This window comes from Macaca nemestrina, chromosome 4, assembly GCF_043159975.1.
Source record: "Macaca nemestrina isolate mMacNem1 chromosome 4, mMacNem.hap1, whole genome shotgun sequence".
NCBI classification, from domain to species: domain Eukaryota; kingdom Metazoa; phylum Chordata; class Mammalia; order Primates; family Cercopithecidae; genus Macaca; species Macaca nemestrina.
The window spans coordinates 45591363-45613176 of NC_092128.1; the positions used below are offsets into that span (position 1 = coordinate 45591363).

At 35.9% G+C, this 21814-nt stretch overlaps 1 long non-coding RNA gene across 4 annotated transcripts in view; it reads left to right on the forward strand.

Moving 5' to 3' along the window:
* The window catches only part of LOC105475254 (uncharacterized), a 54131-nt gene extending 36853 nt beyond the window's left edge, over positions 1 to 17278 (forward strand). For all 4 annotated transcript variants that reach the window (XR_983227.3, XR_011621638.1, XR_011621639.1 and 1 more), the window contains 2 exons: positions 281 to 431; positions 16189 to 17278. This is a non-coding gene — a long non-coding RNA (uncharacterized lncRNA). The remainder of the gene's footprint in view (positions 1 to 280; positions 432 to 16188) is intronic.
* Positions 17279 to 21814: the final 4536 nt, after the last annotated feature.

Here is a 21814-nt window from a genome sequence, read left to right on the forward strand (position 1 = left end):
TTAGTGCTTTTTATTTATGTAGCTTTCTTATTTATAGTTTTGAAACTATTATCAAGTGCATACAAATTTAGAATAATTTTCCCTTCATGGTAGAAGATAACATTAGGAAATACCCTATTTATCTTTAGTATCTATTTTTGCTTTAAAATCTACTTTTTCTCATACCAATGAAGCTAAACCAACTTTCTTATAGCACGGGTGTTTTCGTCCACTTTTTGCTGTTATAACAAAATACCACAGACTGTGTAATTTATAATCAATGGAAATATGTTTCTCACAGTTCTGATGGCTAGAAGTCCTGGATCAAATTTTATGTCTGCGGAGGGCCCCTTTTCCCTACTTCCAAGATGGCGACTTGTTGCTGTATCCTCAAAGATAGAAGATGGAAGAGCAAGAAAGGCACACTCTCTCTGAAGCCTTTTGAAATGAGGGTATTAATTCATCCTTTTTTTGTACATAGCCACTGCTTCTCTAGTACTGAGACTTAATTATGCAGGAGATCGTCTAGCATGTAGGTTGGACGGCACACATGCACAATTAAGGTTAATAGTCATAGTTCTGATATTGTTGAGATTTTAAAAATAAAGTTTTAAAAACAATGAAACACTTTTTTTTTATGTTGCTTTAAATCTATTTAATTAACGTACATGTATTTAAGATTTTCAAATGCCATAAATAAGAGATAGCTTTATGCTTCAGATTAGTAAGGACTCTAAAGTAGTTTTGGTTTATACTGAATTATTAGCACATTTAAAATAAAATCATTTTATTTTGGATTATGCTCAGGTACTACTAGTATAGCTGGAAAAAGTCTTTATTACAAGAAATGTAATATAAGAAATTGAACTTTGCTATTCTGCAGTGGCTTATTGTGCCTAGGATATGTTAAAATAGCCTATAATAACAAAAACGAATTTGTTAAATATAGGGCAAATTAAATGAAAATGAAGATTGAAATCTAATAGCAAATCTGATATCATAATAAGACAACTTTAAATATCTATATAGGTCTGAATATTTCTAATTGCAAGAAAATTTCCTATTCAGACACATTTAGTAGAGTTTTACAAATATATGTTGCAGCACCATCTAGCAAACTCCTAGTGTATTTACCACATCACAAACATTTTGTTCTTTTTCTGGTAGTGAATATACTTTGCTGAATATCTTCAGAGTTGTGGAAAATTACAGCTTTTATGAAGCAGAAGGAAATACTCTCAATGATAACTCATTAGATAGGCATTCTGAATTTATACTTTTAAAATCTGTTTCCTATATATAAGCCCATGCATTAGAATACAATATACATGCTTTTCTTTTTAAACACAACTCCTCGAATACAATTTTAACATATGCCAATATTTGATATTCTCAATTGTTTACTTTATTGGTCTATGGATGAAATAAAACTGAAAGCCTTGTCTATTATAGCTAGGTAAAATGATATACATGGGAAGTTCATAAATCATAAATTTATATTTTAATATTGTTATTCTTGATGACAGCACAGACAGTTTATTAAATGGAGGAGAGTATTGTAAGTAGGAAAACACGGGTTTGGACATAAACCAACTTACTATTTTTATGACCTTAGGAAAATTATATAACCTCTCTCAAATCTTAGTTTCCTGAATGTCAACCTGCCAACAATGACAACAACAGTAATAATGAGGTATTGAGAAGAAGTGCTTTGCATAGAATATAATTCAATAGATTATTTTTCATAATTTATCTCCTACTAAGTTGTTTTTGACTGTTTTACAGGCGAACCTGTTAAGAAAGTAAACTGAACAAAAATCGTTTATCAAATACTCAATTTGTCTTGACTGCCTAGGTTCATTTTGACTTATTTCAGACAAAAGTTAACATAGTTTGCACGCCAATAGCCAAACATGACCAATGGCAAAAGATTCATTTCTGTCAGTTCAGAAAATTGGTTGAAAGTGTTCATTCAGGTAAAGCAACTACTTTATTAATTGAATTTTTCTGTCTTTGCAACTGGTTAAGGTTTACAATTATATCTAGAGGAGCAAATCATTTGAAAAGAAAAAAGGCTGAATTCCAGTAGAACATGCTGAAAATAACCAGGTGAATTCAATGAACTGGTTTAAGTTGCCTGATTTTTAGAAACATAACCCACATTACTAAGATAAAACATTTTTCCACTAAGCAAATGTACAAGCAAAACAACCTCCAGGTGTTTATGCCTAGACACTGTTCTCATTGTTTGGATTGATAACTGATTTGAAGCTTGGGACACAGGCTGGGTTACAAGCGTCATAATGTCAGTCTGTCAACTATCACATTTCTGAAACACAGCATCCAGTTACTTTGGACAGGGAATGGCCTGCTGGATCCTGACAGTTCTGTCCCTGCCAGCAGTCTTATAATAGCTAAAGGATACAAACAGTAACCTTTCCATTTAGCACCGGCAAAGATTCCACCCAGAAACCCAAAGCCTGGGAGACACCCGCAGAGGTTCAGCTTAAGTCAGAGTTGAAGCTCTAGTTTCAGTTTATTGTATTTTTTAGCCTCTTTTCTTTTTTTAGAAATTAAGAGATGTTTGACTGAACCAAATATACTGTTTATAAACAAAACGCTAAGAACCCTGAAAGCACTAATCAAGTCCTATGATTAAAGCTCCTGTGTAAACTGCTTTGCCTCTTGCATTAACATCTAAATAACGCCATTCTGATGACATAGGAACAAAAGAGTACCTTTTTATGACTGGACCATATAAAAGTGACAGAAAGAAATTAACAGTTAAGGCTTTTCAGAGAAGGTTGGCCTCTTGGGTATAACTAAGCAACCTTTGAGAAGCAGAGAGTAGAATTTCAACACTTGAGTACTATGCTTTGCTGGGTTATTTCAGACATTACAAGTAATGTATTGTTTAGTTGTACCCATGTACACCATTAAATGCATCACAGTGTGGCATGGATTCAGCAAGTTTTAGTCATAACATGCCAGCTGGAGAATATTAAGGGGGGAAAATCCGTTTTCAATTTCTGCTTAATGTTCTGGTGAAAATAATGTAGCTCACTTCTGTAAATGTATTTACCTTTCAACACAATAACTACTATTAAATATATAGGTAAAAATAGAATTTTCAGTAATGTGGCATTTGCTTACTCCCACTTCTTTACTCAGTTTTGGAATTTTGTTCTTATTCTTCATTGATGCATATACATTTCAACTTTTCTTTCTTTCTTTTTGTTTTTTTAACTTCTAGAGTTAATTAACCTTAACACTAGACTGACATTTGCCAGGTTTAGTGGAGCAACAAAAATGTCTTTGTCGGCAAGAATTATACAAACACCATGAATGTATTTTGCAATTGTTTTCCTGAACATTTTATGGCTACTAAAACCTTATGGTGGTCTTTTACAATAATTACTGTGGTCTATGAAAAATCGTGCATTTTTTTTTATTTTTGCCATGAAAATAACTTTCATTTGCTTTCCTACCCCAATCATTAAAATCTACCCAGAGGATTCCTCCTTGTCTACTGAGCATGTCTACTAAGACCTGCTCCATATTTAACTTGCTCTTAGATCACACCATGGCTTGAGAATTCTTTTAATCTCTTTTCCATTTATAACTGTACTGCTTGACCTTTTTTCAGCAAGGTGTCTTGTATATAAAATGTCAGTGAGAGGATTACAGACATGGGACAAAGATATAGTTTAATTAAAAAAGGTCCTGTGAGATTGAAAAAGGTTACTGGCCTAGATCACAAATATTTAATGCCAGATGACTATTTATGAGGCTAAAAGAAAAAAAAATAAAAAGAAAAATGGCCACTAGTAATTGACCAACCATTACATTTGCAATAATTAAAGTACACTTCTGATTAAAACTTTTGCTTTGTCTTTATGATAAATTAAAACATTTAAGCTATGAGTCATGCCAGTTAGAAAATTAAAATTAATTCAACATTCTTTTAAGGGAGACAATATAACAGAGGTCTACAGACTTGGTTATTTTTAATGTCAAGGTCTGAATATTTTTAAAAATTCATTCATTGCTTAGAAACCACTTATGTGAAGCTATGTATAGTTTGACTAAACCAAATACATCCATGCAACAGGTGGCTTTCCCACCCATTTATCTTTTCATCTTACCTCATGTACATACACATATGCAAGTTAAAATAGCTAACAACTGAGTTATTTAACCACTGATTCAGCAATGACACCAGTAAATCAGATGGGATCCCTAAGCAATTGAAAAGGATACTGCTATTTAAAACTAGTTTGACTATAAGTATGTGGGCCAGCAGAATTACACACACACACACACACACACACACACACACACACACACACACACAGAGTCATGTGCTGCAGAACGATGTTTCAGCCAATGACAAACTGCATAGTCCACAGAGGTTCCATAAGTTTGTGATGGAGCTGAAATTATCTTGTTGCCCAGTGACTTTATAGCTGTCCAAACATCATAGGACAATGACGTGTTACTCATGGGTATGTGGTGATGCTGGTGCTGCCAGCTGATAAAGTCTAGCACATACAATTGTGTATAGTATATAATACTTGATAATGATAAGAAACCACTATGTTACTGGTTTATATATTTACTATACTACACTTTTATTTTTATTTTTATTTTTTTGAGATGGAGTCTTGCTCTGTTGCCCAGGCTGGAGTGCAGTGATGTGATCTCGGCTCACTGCAATCTCCACCTCCCGGGTTCACGCCATTCTCCTGCCTCAGCCTCCCTAGTAGCTGGGACTACAGGCACCCGCCACCTCGCCCGGCTAATTTTTTGTATTTTTAGTAGAGATGGGTTTTCACCGTCTTAGCCAGGATGGTCTCGATCTCCTGACCTCGTGATCCACCCACCTTGGCCTCCCAAAGTGCTGGGATTACAGGCGTGAGTCACCGCGCCTGGCCTACACTTTTTAATCATTATTTTAGAGTGTACTCCTTCCTGGAAACACAAAAAGTTAAGTGTAGAACATTCTCAGGCAGTTCTTCAGGAGGTATTCCAGAAGAAGCATTGTTACCATAGGAAGTGACAGCTCCCTGCATGTTATTGACCCTGAAGACCTTCCAGTGGGACAAGATGTAGAGGTGGAAGACAGTGATACCCTGACCTTATGTAGGCCTAGCATAATGTGTGTGTGTTTGTGCCTCAGTTTTTAACAAAAAAGCTTAAGAAGTTAAAAAAAATTTTAAACTTTAAAACTGTAAAAAGCTGTTAGAATAAGAAGATAAAGTAAATAGTTTTGTATAGCTCTACAATGTGTTTGTGTTTTTATGTAAGTGTTATTACAAGTCAAACTTTTAAAATTTAAAGTGTATATGGGCCGGGCGTGGTGGTGGCTCAAGCCTGTAATCCCAGCACTTTGGGAGGCCGAGACGGGCGGATCACGAGGTCAGGAGATCGAGACCATCCTGGCTAACATGGTGAAACCCCGTCTCTACTAAAAAATACAAAAAACTAGCCGGGTGAGGTGGCGGGCGCCTGTAGTCCCACCTACTCGGGAGGCTGAGGCAGGAGAATGGCGTGAACCCGGGAGGCGGAGCTTGCAGTGAGCTGAGATCCAGCCACTGCACTCCAGCCTGGGCGACAGAGCGAGACTCGGTCTCAAAAAAAAAAAAAAAAAAAAAAAAAAGTGTATAAAGTAAAATATTACAATAATAAGGGTAATTTATTATTGAAAAAAGAATTTTCTTCAATAAATTGAGTGTAACATGAGTGTACAGTGTTTGCAAATTCTACAGTAGTGTGCAGTAATGTCCTAGGCCTTCACATTCACTCACCACTCACCTAGAGCAGCTTCCAGTCCTGCAAGCTCCATTCATGGTAAGTGCCCTATACACATGCACCTTTTTGTATCTGTTGTACAGTATTTTTTACTGCATCTTTTCTGTTTGGATACGTTTAGATTCACAAATACTTACCATTGGGTTACAATTGCCTACAGTTTCAGTACAGGAACATGTTGTACAGATGTGTAGCCATGGAGCAACAGGCCATACCATATAGCCTAGGTGTGTAGTAGGCTGTGCCACCTAGGTTTGTGTAAGTTCACTTTATGATGTTTACAGAATGGCAAAATCGCCAATGCATTTCTCAGAGAGTATCACTGTTGTTCAGCAACACATGACTGTACATACACACACCTGTTAACATGAAACTGGACCTTCTATGAGATGCCAACAACTAGTAATCCAGCAATAAGGATCTTTCTTTGGCTTCAGAATGCAGTAGCTGTATTTACTCCCCTTAATGACTATTATAGTACACCGGGATGTTGCAGGAAGTCAGGGACCCCAAACAGAGGGACAGGCTGAAGCCATGTCAGAAGAACATAAATTGTGAAGACTTCATGGACACTTATCACTTCCCCAATCAATAATCTTGTGATTTCCTATGCCTGTCTTTAATCTATTAATCCCATCATCTTCGTAAGCTGAGTATGAATGTCACCTCAGGACCCTGTGACGATTGCGTTAACTGCACAAATTGTTTGTAGAGCATGTGTATTTGAACATGAAATCTGAGCACCTTAAGAATAGGATAACAGCAATTTTCAGGAAACAAGGGAGATAACCTTAAACTCTGGCTGCTGTAGGGCAGGCAGAACAGAGCCATATTTCTCTTCTTTCAAAAGGAAATGGGAGAAATATCTCTGAGTTCTTTTTCTCAGCAAGGAACATCCCTGAGAAAGAGAATGCGTTCCTAAGGAGAGGCTTCTGAAATGGCCGCTTTGGGAACATTTGCCTTTTACAGTTGCAGATAAGGGATGAAATAAGCCCTGGTCTCCTGTAGTGCTCCCAGGCCTATTAGGACAAGGAAATTCTTGCCTAATAAATTTTGATCAGACCGGTTGTCTGCTCTCAAACCCTATCTCCTGATAAGATGTTATCAATGACAATCCGTGCCGGAAACTTTATTAGCAATTTTAATTTCACCCTAGTCCTGTGATCTCGCCCTGCCCCTATTTGCCTTGTGATATTTTATTACCTTGTGAAGCATGTGATCTCTGTGACCCACACCCTATTTGTACACTCCCTCTGCTTTTGAAAATCACTAATAAACCTTGCTGGTTTTGCGGCATGGGGGACATCATGGAAACTGTAGAAATGTGATGTCTCCCCTGGACACCCAGCTTTAAAATTTCTCTCTTTTGTAATCTTTCCCTTTATTTCTCAGACCAGCAGACACTTAGGGAAAATAGAAAAGGACCCACATGAAATATCGGGGGCTGAATTTCCCCTGATACAGGGACATTGGAGAATGCTAGAGAGAGGTAACCTCTAGCATTTATACCCTAAAATTAACATTCCCATAAAGTTAGATAATAAAAACTGGTACCAATCTACTTTAAGCTAAACCCTTATCACACTTCCTTTCTAAAACTCAGAAGCTTTCTGGAATCAAACATCTCACTTGAGCGTTAAGATGCTACTATGCTGCAGTCTTCAAACCTCAGAAAATGATTGATCTTCCCAAAACCATGAGTTAGGTATCTCATTCGTGTTTGTGATGACTTCTTGATATTTGCCCTGATTAAACATTTCCTCATGTGTGGGAGAACTAGCAGTTCTTTCAGTGACACTTGTGTGCTTTGTGGACGTATGGAAGATAGCTTTTGGTGATTTTACATAACTCCAAATTCAAAATTTCAAAAACTCAGATAGAAATTCCTTAATTAGTAATATATGAGTATATGGCTATTTCAGGCATTTGAATGTTTCAGCCATAGAAGCACCAACAATAGCAGGGATAGGAAAAAATAATGATAGTTTCAAAAACTTTTATCTATTCAGTATCTGAATGAAATGTATTCAGGAAGAACACTTTGGTAGTTAGCAGAAAAGAATGTGCTTACTGCTCATTCATTCAGTTAATGAATTGATATTTAACTTAATGACTACTATATGTCTGGCACTATGTCAAGTGGGTAAATAAAAATATAAATATTTTCTCTACTGGCAGAATTAAGGGTCTATTGAAGATGAGGAAGTGGCAGATTTTTGTCTAATAACCATACTAATAAATGTATAATTACAAACTCAGATAAGTGGTATCAAATAAGAAGTACTCTACAAAATCTTGCTCGAAGGAAGATGATCTAGATAGTGTCTGATCCAGATTAGGTGGGGTGAGAGATGAAGACAGTACAGTGAGCCAGTTCTCAAGGAGGGCTTAAGGACGAGAATCATAGGAACTTCCAAGGCTTTTGGAGAAGCCAGTCTGGAACAGACATTTTTACAACTTAAGAATCACAAATTTTCCACAGAAAAATAACCTGAATCCCATGAAGAATCAAACTACCATGGTAGACATTTAGCAGGGGCAACACACAGAGATTTCGCCCCCTACTCTAAATATGGATAAGATAAACCATCTAAAATATTATAGAATAAGCATTTCAAAATATTTTTTAAAGACAGAAAAGCAGGAATGAAAATGTTAATGTATGATAGAATGCTATGGCCTACACAGGAAAACTAGAAAAAAAGGACCCAACAAAATTTAAATATTATTTAGAAAAAAATAATTTAATGGAAGAGGTAAACAGATTAGGAACTGCTGAAATGGTGTTAGTAAGCAGGATGTTGAAGATGAAGAAATCACTCAGTATATGTCAAAGGTAGCACAGAGAGATGGAATTGAAAATATGATTGTATTAGCCAGGATCTTCCAGAGAAACAGAAGCAATATGATCTCTCTCTCTCTCTTTATATATATATATATATGTATATAAATGCATATAAAAAATGTATATATACACACATATAAATATATACATATATAAAATGCATATGTATACATATATAAAATGCATATATATGCCTCTCTATCTATATAGATATAGATATATCTATAAATATGCCTCTCTCTCTGTGTGTATATGTAGATAGATAGATATATAGACATGCAGATAATTAAGCAAAGAAAGGAAGGAAAATAGTAAACAAAACAAAGTGATAGAAGTAAGTCCAAACATGTGAGGCAGAGGCAGAAACATACACAGAGAAGAGGGAAACAGATTTATTTTAAGGAATTGGCTTATGCTATTGTGGAAGCTGGCAGTCTCAAATCTGCTGGGCAGGCCAGCAGACTGGAGACCCAGGGAGGAGTCATGTTGCAGTCTTAAGTTCTTAAGTTGGAAGGTAGTCTGGAGGCAGAATTTCCTCCCCCTCTGAATATCTTAATCTCTTCTCTTAAGCCTTTAATGATTAAGTGAGGTCCATGACATTGTGAAGGATAATCTGCTTTATTCAAAGTCGACTGATTTAAATATTAATCATATCTTTTAAAAATACTTCAACATCTGAACTGGTTGTTGATCAATACAACTGGGCACTTTAGCACAGCCAAGTTGTCACATAAAATTAACCATCACAATGAGTGAATGTTAAGAGATGCGGAAGATAAGAGTGAGAAAATCTGATGTTTGTTTGGAAGGTGTTCTAGAAGGAGAGGTAGAGACTAGCAGTGAAGCAATATTTACAGAAATACTGCCTGAAAGTCTGTCCAAATGTAAGGGAAAAAATAAGATTTTAGATTTAAGTGGCACACAAATCCAGAGCAAGAAAATGCAATAAATTCCACAATGAGTTGGTTACTATGAAGTTGCAGAACATAAAAATAAAAAGAAAACAGTTAAAGGTTTCAAAAGAAAAGACACATCATCTACTAAGGAAAGGTAAGCAGAATGAGAACTGTTTATTACCATCAAGAGCTACCACAGGTGATGGAAAGATACTTTCAAAAGACTCAGGAGAAATGATTGAACAAATGGACTTTTATACCCAGCTAAATGATTGATAAAGAGGAAAGGCAAAATAAAGGCATATTTTTCAGGCAATGTCTGAGAGCTTTTCAGTTTGTGGATTTTACTGAAAGAAAAATTAAGTGATACATTTAAGTATGTACAAAAGAGAATTCTGATGAAAAAAAGAATGATGATGCATGAAGTGATTTTTCCTAAAGAAATTTTAAACATTTTGATAAAACTCAATAACCTTTGATTGCGAAAAGTATCTGATTTTGAAGACTTCCAAAGCAAGTAGTATCTAAAATACTAGACAGCTACCCTTAAAGAGAGGAGTAAGTTAAAAAGTAAATTGTTCTAATATTTTTAAGGGACAGAGATATTATTGAATGTTATACTTTGTTATCTCAAGGATGGATGTTAAAATTAAAAGGACAACTGTTAAAGAAAATGAAAATAAAATACATAATTTCTAAGGTAGTAGAAGAATAAAAGGGAAATTACAAAACAAGCAGAAAATTAAGCAAGAAAGGATGTAAAATAGTAGAAAAAAGATGATAGATGTCCAAATACATGCTAATAATCACAAAAATGTAACTGAATTAATAAAATACAGATTTTAAGATTAAATTTGTTTTGTTCTAGCTTTGTCTCCTGAGAGCATCTAAGCATCAAAACACAGAAAGGCTGAAAGTAAAGTGATGATAAAACATACACTGAGAAATACTAAAGAAAAGGAAACTAGTGTTGCTATGTTAATTTCAAATAAGGTCAACTTTAAGGCAGATGATAATCACCTTATAACTAGCCCCTTGAGTCGTCTTAAGTAGCTAAATTTATATTCACTGGAATTAACTAGTAACAGAACTTATCAAGCCACCAACTTCTGGACACTATGACAGACTCTCAGGAAACTGTCTGGACAGTATGTTAGGGAATGTCACTCTGTTACTAAATATTTTAATATTAGTACTTGGGTAGATAATTATTCTAAGACAGCATGATGCATTTGGATACCTGGGTCAGCCCAGTGCTTACTGTCTGGTTTGGAAAACCAAACTGATTTTAAAAAGGTGTGACTAAAAAATAAAAAGGAAAAGGCCACATAGAGGATTTTGACTAAATGACAGAGATATTCTACGTGTCTGAGACATGTGGATTAGTGCCTGGTTGACCCAGTTAACTATTATGCAAGTCCTACAAGTTCCATTGACATTAAGTAAGTGCATGCTTTCTGAGGGACTCCTGGTTGCAATTCAGCGTATGACCACTAGATGGCATGTTGCCTATTTACAAAGAGCAAACGTCGCAGACCTACCAAATAGCCTTAAGAAGGAAAATTACTGAACAAATAGATAGAAAGGTAATTGTAGATAACGGAAGACAGATAGAGAGAGAGACAGAGAGAGAGAAAGAGAGAGAGAGAGAGAGAGAGAGAGACTCTATAGATAGAAAGGTAATTGTTGATAATGGGGAGTATACTCTGTCATGAATTAAAATTAATTATTATCCACTTAGGGATAAAGTATTAACAATGATGCCAATATAGTGATTTCTAAGATCCTTTTCCAATGCTACAATTCTATACCATTTGAGACAGCATATAAAAAATTAAACTTCCTCAGACACCTGAAGAAATTTATATTTTCTTTTAAAATTTAAGTTTTATTTACTGTTTTATAAAAATTCTTTTGTGTTTTACATATTCCAGATATTTGGCAACCACATTCCAGGTTAGCCTCATTCATGCTTGGCCTGTACAATCTTCTATTTTATCTCCTAGTGGCAAAGATCTATTCGAAGTCTGCCTGAAGACGAGTTCATTGGGCAGTCAGGCAGCTGCTGCTGTGAGATCAACATCTTGTCCTCATGGTCCCTTGGAAGGCCCCAGGGCTTTCCCTTTTCTCCAGAGGTGGTGCCCCCATTGCTGTTTCAGATGTTAGCATTTCATCCAATCATCTAGTCTGCAAATGTCCGTCTTTGCCTCTTCCATTTCTAGCACTTTGACTTTCACTGCATGTCTTGACCTGGACAAGTCACTTGATTTCATTGAATCTCTGTTCCCTCACCTGTGAATTAGAAATAGTGTAACTTGCCTCCCATGGTTATATGAGAATCCAAAGAGATAACATGTAAAGTACCTAATACATGGGCACAGATTGACGTATACGTTAAAGAATTACATTTTTGAAATTCTGAGAAAAAAATTCAGAGATAACATAGCAAGCTCAAACAAGTCTGATTAGAAATCAGGAAGGGGATAACTAGCAATGCCAATGGGTCTATTCACCTATTCTCATAGAAGTTCAGAAATTCAAAGTGCAAATACACTTCCCGAGTGGATTATCATGATTACAAGAATTTGATCCAACTCTCCTATCATATGTTCATTCCCCCAGGTTTGATCTTGTATATACCTATTAAATCTGTGATTAAATAACTACTTTTTTTTACAAAAAAGGATAAGTAAAAACTGTTGCTATGGGCTTTTGTTGCTATGGGCTTTTGAAATAGAGTTAAGACATTTAAAGCCAGAATTAAGTAAGTTTTGAGAAGAAAACCAGGATAAAATATCATTCAGCTGAATGTACGAAAAAAAGACACAAGAAATACTAATTAGGTGAAGATCAATGTTAGCTACCTGTGTGATGAAGCTGACCAATAGGCCGACATTACTTTTAGGCCCTTTAACAGATATAGAGTCTGCAATGAGGAAGGTGTTAGTACTGTTGTGTTTGGCTCAGGTCACATCTCGAGTAGAGTAGAGTATTTGTTTCCAAGTGCAAATACTATCAAAAGTGTACTGGCTGGCATACCTTAAGACATAGACGCTGATGTTCTGGATTAATGGGAGATGGGGGGTTCCAAAGAGACAGGCTTACCGGGGTTTGAGAAAGTCCACTTTTGGGGCCACAGTTTGCTCTTTGAAAGTCCCAGATAAAGTCAATAGTCAAAACTGGGAGGTGTGTAAAGTTGCCAGATAAAATCAAGACATTCAGTTAAATTTGAATTTTTAATAATAAACTTTAGTTGTATGAGACATACTTATACTAAAAATTATGTTTTATTTATCTCAAATTCAAGGTAATTTATATAATTAAATATGTCCCTTGCAACGAAAATACATTCATTGGTTATCAGAAATTTAAATTTAACTGGGTATCCTGTATTTTTATTTGCTAACTCTGGCAACCCTGGGGATATGATATAAGGACGGGGATGCTCAATAAACATAAAACACAATGACAGTGATTTCAGAGAAGAGATAGTTAAAATCTACATTAATGAATGCAATATTACAGCAAAATTAGTCAGCATTTGATTCATATTAATACAAGGATCTTATTGTAGACAATGGTCAGAAGCTATATAAAATTAAAAGTCATTGACATTTAACTTATTTTTAAATACTAAAGTTTATGAACATTAGAACAATTTCCTTTGCTAGTACCAGCCTAACCATGTTCAGACACTCTTCTGTTTCCTGTACCTGCCGTGTATTCCAGCTGCATCTGCAGAGTGAAGTTGGTGGACATCAGCTTCTTCCTGCCTTCTTAAGCTCCCTTGATTAGAGCCTTTGGGAGCACTGTGTAGGCACAGCCTGTTCTCTTTGGCTCCTACTCAGTTGCAGGTCTGACTTTTTTTTGAGACGGAGTCTCACCTCTGTCGCCCAGGCTGGAGTGCAGCGGGGGATCTTGGCTTGCAGCAACCTCCGTCTCCTGATTTCCAGTGATTCTCCTCCTGCCTCAGCCTCCTGAGTAGCTAGACTACAGGTGCCCGCCACCATGCCCAGCTAATTTTTGTGTTTTAGTAGAGACAGGGTTTCACCATGTTGGCCAGGCTGGTCTTGAACTCCTGACCTCAAGTGATCTCACTGCCTCAGCCTCCCAAAGTTCTGAGATTATAGGCAAGAAGCACCGTGCCTGGCCTGTTCTGACTTTTCTTACAGACTATGCAGCCTGGAACTTCACTCCTTCCCTTCCCTAGTAGTGACTGAAATGACCTCAGGGGTTTACACTTCAGGTGCCCACTGAGTGGTCCAGAGGTGATGGGGTGCTTTGTGATTAGGGTGCCAGTGTTAGAATGAATGCAGGAAGGCAGGGAAGGTGATGAGAAGGAGAATGTCATGAGTCATTAAAGGTAAATGCAGCAGCTGACTTATGTTTGAAATAAGATTCCTGCCAGCAAGACTGAACATTGCAGTAGTATAAATGAGTGAAATCCTGGGCTATCAGAGCACACAAAACAGAAAGAAGGTTAGTATCAAGAAACTCTGAAAGTAAAGTATAGGACACTAACCATAGCAACTGAGATCTTGAGAATTTTTACAGCTAAATATAAGTGGAACAAGAACAAAGATTTTGACACATATCACATTAGGACTGGGAAACAAGCAAAGACTGGATGAACAGAAAAGTTGATGGTGTTCAGCCAGAGCTTTCCGTGTCTCTCCTGCCCATGATTATCCTTGGTGGTGGTGAAGGAAGTTTCCAAAGTACGTTTCTTAGGACACTACTCCTCTGATACGCTCCATGAGCAGAAAAATAGATTTCTAAGATTATTTTTAGGAAACACTGTGTACTATACTCTCCAACTTGGGGATGATTATATTGCACATTAACATATTAAAAGCTTTGAGAAATCCTACAGGGTTAAAAACAAAAAGCCATTTGACTTGGTTCCTTCCAGCATTTATCAAATGTGTTTGACCACATGACTTTCTCTGGGTGCCACATCTAGTAGTATCCCACAGAACAAGCGTTCTGTAAAATCACTGTGTGGGGTGTGGGGTGGCATATTACTGGCATATGTGGATCAATATTCTGCAGCTTGTCTACCAGGAAGAATTCTAAAGAAAAATATAGAGCATTGTGAAAAGAAAAATAATAATACTTAAAAATATATATATAAACATTAGAGAAGTGCAAATTGAAAATCAAATAATTTGCTCGATGTCACTAACTCATAAGTAATGGAGGCAGGATTTAAATGTAGGTATCTGGATGCCCCAAGCCTACACTCTTAACTAGTCTAAAAGTAGCCATTCTTTCATTCCACATATATTTATTAAACATGTAAAAATATGATGGATAATAAACATATCATGGCCAGGCATTATGTAGGCATCTGTGACATATCTGTGAATAAATGGACAAAATTCCCTGCCCTTGTGAGCTTATGTTTGATGGTGAGATACAGTGATAGGTTAATTCAAATAAGTTAATTATATAGTATGCTAGTAAGCAATAAGAGCTATGGAAACAAATACAGTAGAGTAGGAAGGCCAGGACATTCAGAGTGGGTAGGGGCAGATTATCATTTTCCACAGGGAGGCCAAAATAGGCTTCATTGAAAAGGGACATTTGAGCAAAGAGTGAAGAAGGTAAGGGTGGGAACAGTGTAAATATCTGGGGTAAGAGTATTCTAGTCAGAGGGCATGGCCAAGGTAAAATCAGGAGCATGCCCAGTGTATTCCATGACGAACAAGGGGGCCAGTGTGGCTCGGTCAGAGTGGGTGAATGGATGGGTAGGAAGCAAGAGGTCAGAGAGGAAATGAGGAGCCTGCAGTTCAAGGCCTGTGTAAGAACTTGGGCATAAGATAAACAATTGAAAAATCATGAGGAATTTATAGAGTGGGGAAGACAAGACATTGTGAATCCAATAGCTATTTTCATTCCAGAAGGTGTACACTTGGATGCTATATTGGTCTTGTTCAGGGATTGGCTTGGGGGCTGCAAATATATATAACATGGGGAAGATATGGTGAGGTAGATTTGGCTTAGATGTGAGGAAGAACCATATGACCATTTGAAAGAGTCCTTTGAATGAAGGAACATGTTCCCACAGGAAGGGAGGACCTTCCATCTGAGTGTTATTCTAGCAGAAACTAAGTCTATTTGGGAAAGAAGAACAGGTATTTAAGTATAAAACAAGGGATTCAATGGTAGAGCTGCTAAGATCTCTTCCAAATCTAAGTTCTGTGATTCCATACAAATGGCTTTAGATGTATTTGCAAGTCAATGAAATATAATATTGATTGCTTTTTTATATATATAACATAAAACTTGCTATACCAGTTTAATCATTTTTTTGAAGTGTACAGTACAACAGCATTAAGTACATTCACATTATTGTGCAATCAGTTCCACCATTCATCACCAGAACTTTTTCATCCTCCCAAACTGAAACTGTACACGTTAAATAATAACTTCCAATTTCCCTTTCTCCCCAACCTTTGTAGACTAGAAACACTATTCTACTTTATGTCTCTGTAAATCAGACTATTCTTAGTACCTCACATAAATAGAATCTTAAAATATTTGTCCTTTGTTTCTGGCTTATTTTAGTTAGCATAAAGTCTTTGAGGTTCATTCATGTTTTATCACGTACCAGTGCTTTATTACTTTTTAATGATGAATTACATTCCATTGTAGGTGTATTAGGGTTCTCCAGAGAAATAGAATCAATTTCCATATTAAGAGATGTATTACAAGAAATTGGCTCACATGATAATGGAGGCTGGAAGGTCCAAAATCTGCAGTCTGGACCAGCATGCTTGAAACCCAAGAGGTAATGGTATCATTCCCACCCCAAGACCAGCAGGTGGAGAGACAGGGGAGCTGATGGTATGCATGAACTCTGAAAATAGTCTGCTGGAGAACTGCCTCTTGCTCTGGAAGGTCATTCTTTTTGTTTTATTCAGGACATCAACTGACTGGATAAGATAAACCCCCATTATGGAGGGCAATCTACTGACTCAAAGTTTGCCAATTTAAATGTTAATTTCATCCCCAAACATTCTCCAAGTTGATACATAGAATTAACATCACTCATCAAAAAGTGGTCTACAAAGAACTTAAACAAATTTACAAGAAAAAAATCAACCCCATCAAAAAGTGGGCAAAGGATATGAACAGACACTTTTCAAAAGAAGACATTTATGCAATCAACAGACACGTAACAAAATGCTCTTCATCACTGGTCATCAGAGAAATGCAAATCAAAACCACAATGAGATACCATAAGAATGGCAATCATTAAAAAGTCAGGAAACAACAGGTGCTGGAGAGGATGTGGAGAAATAGGAACGCTTTTATGCTGTTTGTGGGAGTGTAAACTAGTTCAACCATTGTGGAAGACAGTGTGGTGATTCCTCAAGGATCTAGAACTAGAAATACCATTTGACCCAGCAATCCCACTACTGGGTATATACCCAAAGGATTATAAATCATGCTACTATAAAGACACATGCACACGTATGTTTATTGTGGCATGATTCACAATTGCAAAGACTTGGAACCAACCCAAATGTCCATCAATGACAGACTGGATTAAGACAATGTGGCGCATACACACCATGGAACACTATGCAGCCGTAAAAAAGGATGAGCTCATGTCCTTTGTAGGGACATGGATGAAGTTGGAAACCATCATTCTGAGCAAACTATCACAAGGACAGAAAACCAAACACCGCATGTTCTCACTCACAGGTGGAAAATGAACAATGACAACACTTGGACACAGGGCAGGGAACATCACGCACGGGGACCTTTTGTGGGGTGGGGGGATGGGGGAGGGATAGCATTAGGAGAAATACCTAATGTAAGTGACGAGTTAATGGGTGCAACACGGCACATGCATACATATGTAACAAATCTTCACATCGTGCACATGTACCCTAGAACTTAAAGTATAATAGAAAAATAAAAATAAATAAATAAAAATAAAAACAACAAATTGATAAACTCTTTATGTGATACCATAACACTTAAAAATATTTTATATGTAATTGACAGTGTTCTTTAGTAACGGTGAAAAAGCTCTTAATTACTATTATAATCTAATAAAGTGATTATGTCGATGGTTAAAAAAAAGAAAAAAAAACAAGAATTAACCATGACAGTAGGAATATATGGCATTGTGTTTATTCAATCATCAGTTGATGAACATTTTGGTTGTTTCTACCTTTTTTTTTTCTGTTGTGAATAAAGCTGCTATGAACATGGCACAAATATCTGCTTGAATCTCTGCTTTCAATTATTTTGAATGTAAACCCAAAAGTAGATTTACTGGATCACCTGTTAATTCTATGTTTAATTTTTTGAGGAATCTCCATACTGTTTTCCATAGCAACTACACCATTTTAAATCCCAACCAACAGTGCATAAGAGTTTCAATTTCTCCACATCCTTGTCAACATTTGGTATTTTCTGGTTTTGGTGTTTTGTTGTTGTTGTTGTTGTTTGTTTGTTTTTAATCGCCGTTCTAGTGGGTGTGAAGTGTTATCTCATTGTGGTTTTGATTTTCATTTTCCTAATGATTAGTGATATTTGGCATCTTTCCTGGGCTTACTGGCCATTTGTTTATCTTTTTGGAGAAATGTCTATTCAAGTTATTTGGCCATTTTAAAATCAGGTTATTTGCTATTTTCATTTTGAGTTGTAGTAGTTCTTTATATATTCTGGATATTAATTTTTTATCAGAGGTAAGATTTGCAAATATATTTTCCTATTTGTGGGTTGCATTTTTGCTCACTGAAAATGCCCTTTGATTCACAACAGTTTTTAATTTTGACAAGTCTAAATAATACAGTGTTTCCTTTGTTACCTATGCTTTTGATATCATATTCAAGAAATCTGCTAAATCCAATGTCATGAAACTTCCTCCTATGTTTTCTTCTAAGCATTTGGTAGCCTTCTTAAGATTTAGGTCTTTGATTCATTTTGAGTAATTTTTATATGTGGGGTAAGGTAAAGGCCCAATTTTATTATTTTACATATAGATAGTTAGTTTTCCCAGTGCCGTTTGTTGAAGAGACCATCCATTCCCTGGCTTGGTTTCTAGGAAGTAAAAAAAAATCAGGAACAAAAATAACCTGAGGTTTATTAGATTAAGTCAATTTCAACCGATAAAATATTTAACTTCTCAATTATATTAAAAAAACTTATTGTTAATTGCTTTCCTAAGTTAAAGACAATCGTATAGATACAATTTAAAGTAGTACAGTTTTAAAATGAGCATTATACTTAAACTTCTGTCTTGTTCTAAAACAACTATGGGTAATATTCTGTATATACTTTTCCAAGTTGTTGTGAATTTCATATTTATGTGAATAATCCAAATGATTTTTTATTAATTTTCACAAGTTCATATTTTTAAACTTTTTTTATTAAACTTTTTTTTCCTCTTTACTCTTTTAACCTTTCAAGGTCAATTACAACAGTTTTCTGGTTTTAACTGGTATACACTGAAACTCCTACCTTCAGATCATCTACAAAAATGCATTAGTGGATTATACGCCCTCTTCAGGGCTATTAACAAAGATGCTAAAGATCATTAGCTTAAGGTATAGATAATTCCTATGAGTAGTGGATGTAAAACTGCTCTCTATGCTGATAATATCTAGTTCTATCAGAAGCTTTTAAAAGACATGGATCAAAAGTCAAAGTTGCCCCAGATGTAAAGACTGGAGAGGTGTGGATTGCTTAAGATTAATTAAATAAATTCACTCCTTAGATATTTATATATTAATCCCATTTAGGATATGGAGCTTCAGTTAGACTTATTACCAGATTTTACCCCTCAAAGACGCTCATATGACAGTATTTGCTCTCATGACTTTGTCTCAAAGGACAAAATAATTTGCCTTATTGTTAACAGTGGAGTTCCATCTTGGTTAAGAAAATACATTGTATCACATGTGTTTTGCCTTTTGCTATGCTTATTGATGGCAGTGTATTTCAAATTAGTGAAAAAACTGGAGGCCGGGCGCGGTGGCTCAAGCCTGTAATCCCAGCACTTTGGGAGGCCGAGGCGGGCGGATCACAAGGTCAGGAGATCGAGACCACGGTGAAACCCCGTCTCTACTAAAAATACAAAAAAAAAATTAGCCGGGCGCGGTTGTGGGCGCCTGTAGTCCCAGCTACTCGGGAGGCTGAGGCAGGAGAATGGCGTGAACCCGGGAGGCGGAGCTTGCAGTGAGCCGAGATCGCGCCACTGCACTCCAGCCTGGGCGGCAGAGCGAGACTCCGTCTCAAAAAAAAAAAAAAAAAAAAAAAAAAAAAAAAAAACTGGAGACCTGAAATCGTGTACCTCATTTCAGCTGCTTAGATTTTGAAAAACACATTCAGTGAGAACATGCGGTGTTTGGTTTTCTGCTCTTGAGATAGTTTGCTGAGAATTTTGGTTTCCAGCTGCATCCATGTCCTTATAAAGGACACGAACTCATCCTTTTTTATGACTGCATGTTCCATGGTGTATATGTGCCACATTTTCTTACTGGGAATTGAACAATGAGAACACTTGGACACAGGAAGGGTAACATCACACACAGGGGCCTGTTGTGGGGTCAGGGGAGCTGGAAGGGATAGCATTAGGAGATATACCTAATGTAAATGATGAGTTAATGGGTGTAGCACACCAACATGGCACATGTATATATATGTAACAAACCTGCACGTTGTGCACGTGTACCCTAGAACATAAAGTATAATTAAAAAAAAAAAGAAAAACACATTCAATAAGTTCCTACACAGGATTCCTCAAAGTTCATTTCAGTAAAATCCACTTGTGTATATATTTCATAGTAACCATACTTTATGACAGTTAATAAAGGGTAAGTATATTTAGCCAAGAAAGTAAAGGGATAGATGTATGAATCTAACTCTGCAACTGAACAATGAGATCGGCAGTCAGAAATGGGGCAAAGTTTATTCATTCTAGTTAAAACAATTTTTGTAATACAGAGAACAACTTAAAATTATACCAGTGCAATTATAGCTGAAACTTGCATCTCAAAGTCTTCAAGGGTGAGGATGGAAATGTGTTTTGGGGGTGATGGTGATCATATTTGCAACATTTCTATTACAGTGAAGAAATCAGCAAATGAGAAGCCATATATGCACTATGTAGAAGTCAGCAATTCTAAGCAATTCTATGTGATGAGCAAGGGGTTTGGCAACCTCAAAATTTTCTTTTAAATGTTATTTTAAAAATTAAACACAGAAAGCCAAAATCTTGCTATAAAATTCTAAGAAAAGTGAAAACTCATGCACATAAGACTCTGAAATATGTTGTAACCCCTCTGGGATCACTAAACAATATTAAATAAATCTTATATGTAGCTAGATTAATTCGGGTTATAGTGATTTACAGATAAAGTACATGAATATTAGGTTATAAAATTATTGGCATAAACTTATTAAAATATTTCCATAGTCAGAATGGGATAAAAGTAAATTTGCAATTAGTGGTAATGAGTTCAGAATTAACTTTATTTTAAGAATGCTAAAATGCACCAGAAAAGCAATGTAATGCAATGACATAATGACATACTGACACAGGGACTCCCTGACTTACTGAATGAATTTAAATGAAATCTGATAGGCAGAGTGAGCACTTACTGTAAAAGGTGTATATCCAGAAGAAAAGAGCAAATATACTCTGATGGTTTGCTAAATAAATAATAATTTTATAATAGGTAAAAATGAAACCCTAAATATGTGGTATAATCTTGCATCTGATTCTGGCTTATATAAGCTAATTCCCATTGGAATTTCAAATTCTCACACATTTTAGGTGGATATTGACAATCCAAGTGGAGAAAGGGACAATGAATAGAGATTTTAAGTCATACATATCAAAGCACAGTGTTTTCTGTTTTAGATAATCAAAGTGAACAGCACCATAATTTGCACAAATCTGACATTCAATAAACTAATATTTACTAAATGAATGAATCAATTTATTCATTTAATAAATATTAAAAAGCAATACTTCTTTAACACAATTCTATAGATTTCAGGTTGTTGATTTAGAAATTAACATGTATTTTTAATATCTAACTAACCCAGTAATAGAAGTACAATTATAAAAAGTGAACTTCCCTCTTTTTTTTTTTTCCTGCTGCACTCCCTGGTTTCTCTTAAATCATACCTCCTGCATGCAACATCATTTGGAAAGTGATTCTCATGTTTTGATTTGTTTGTATTAGTTGGCTATTTGGACTGTGCCTATATTATAGCTCAAAAGCAAATTGAAAGTGATCTGGGCAGGGCTCAG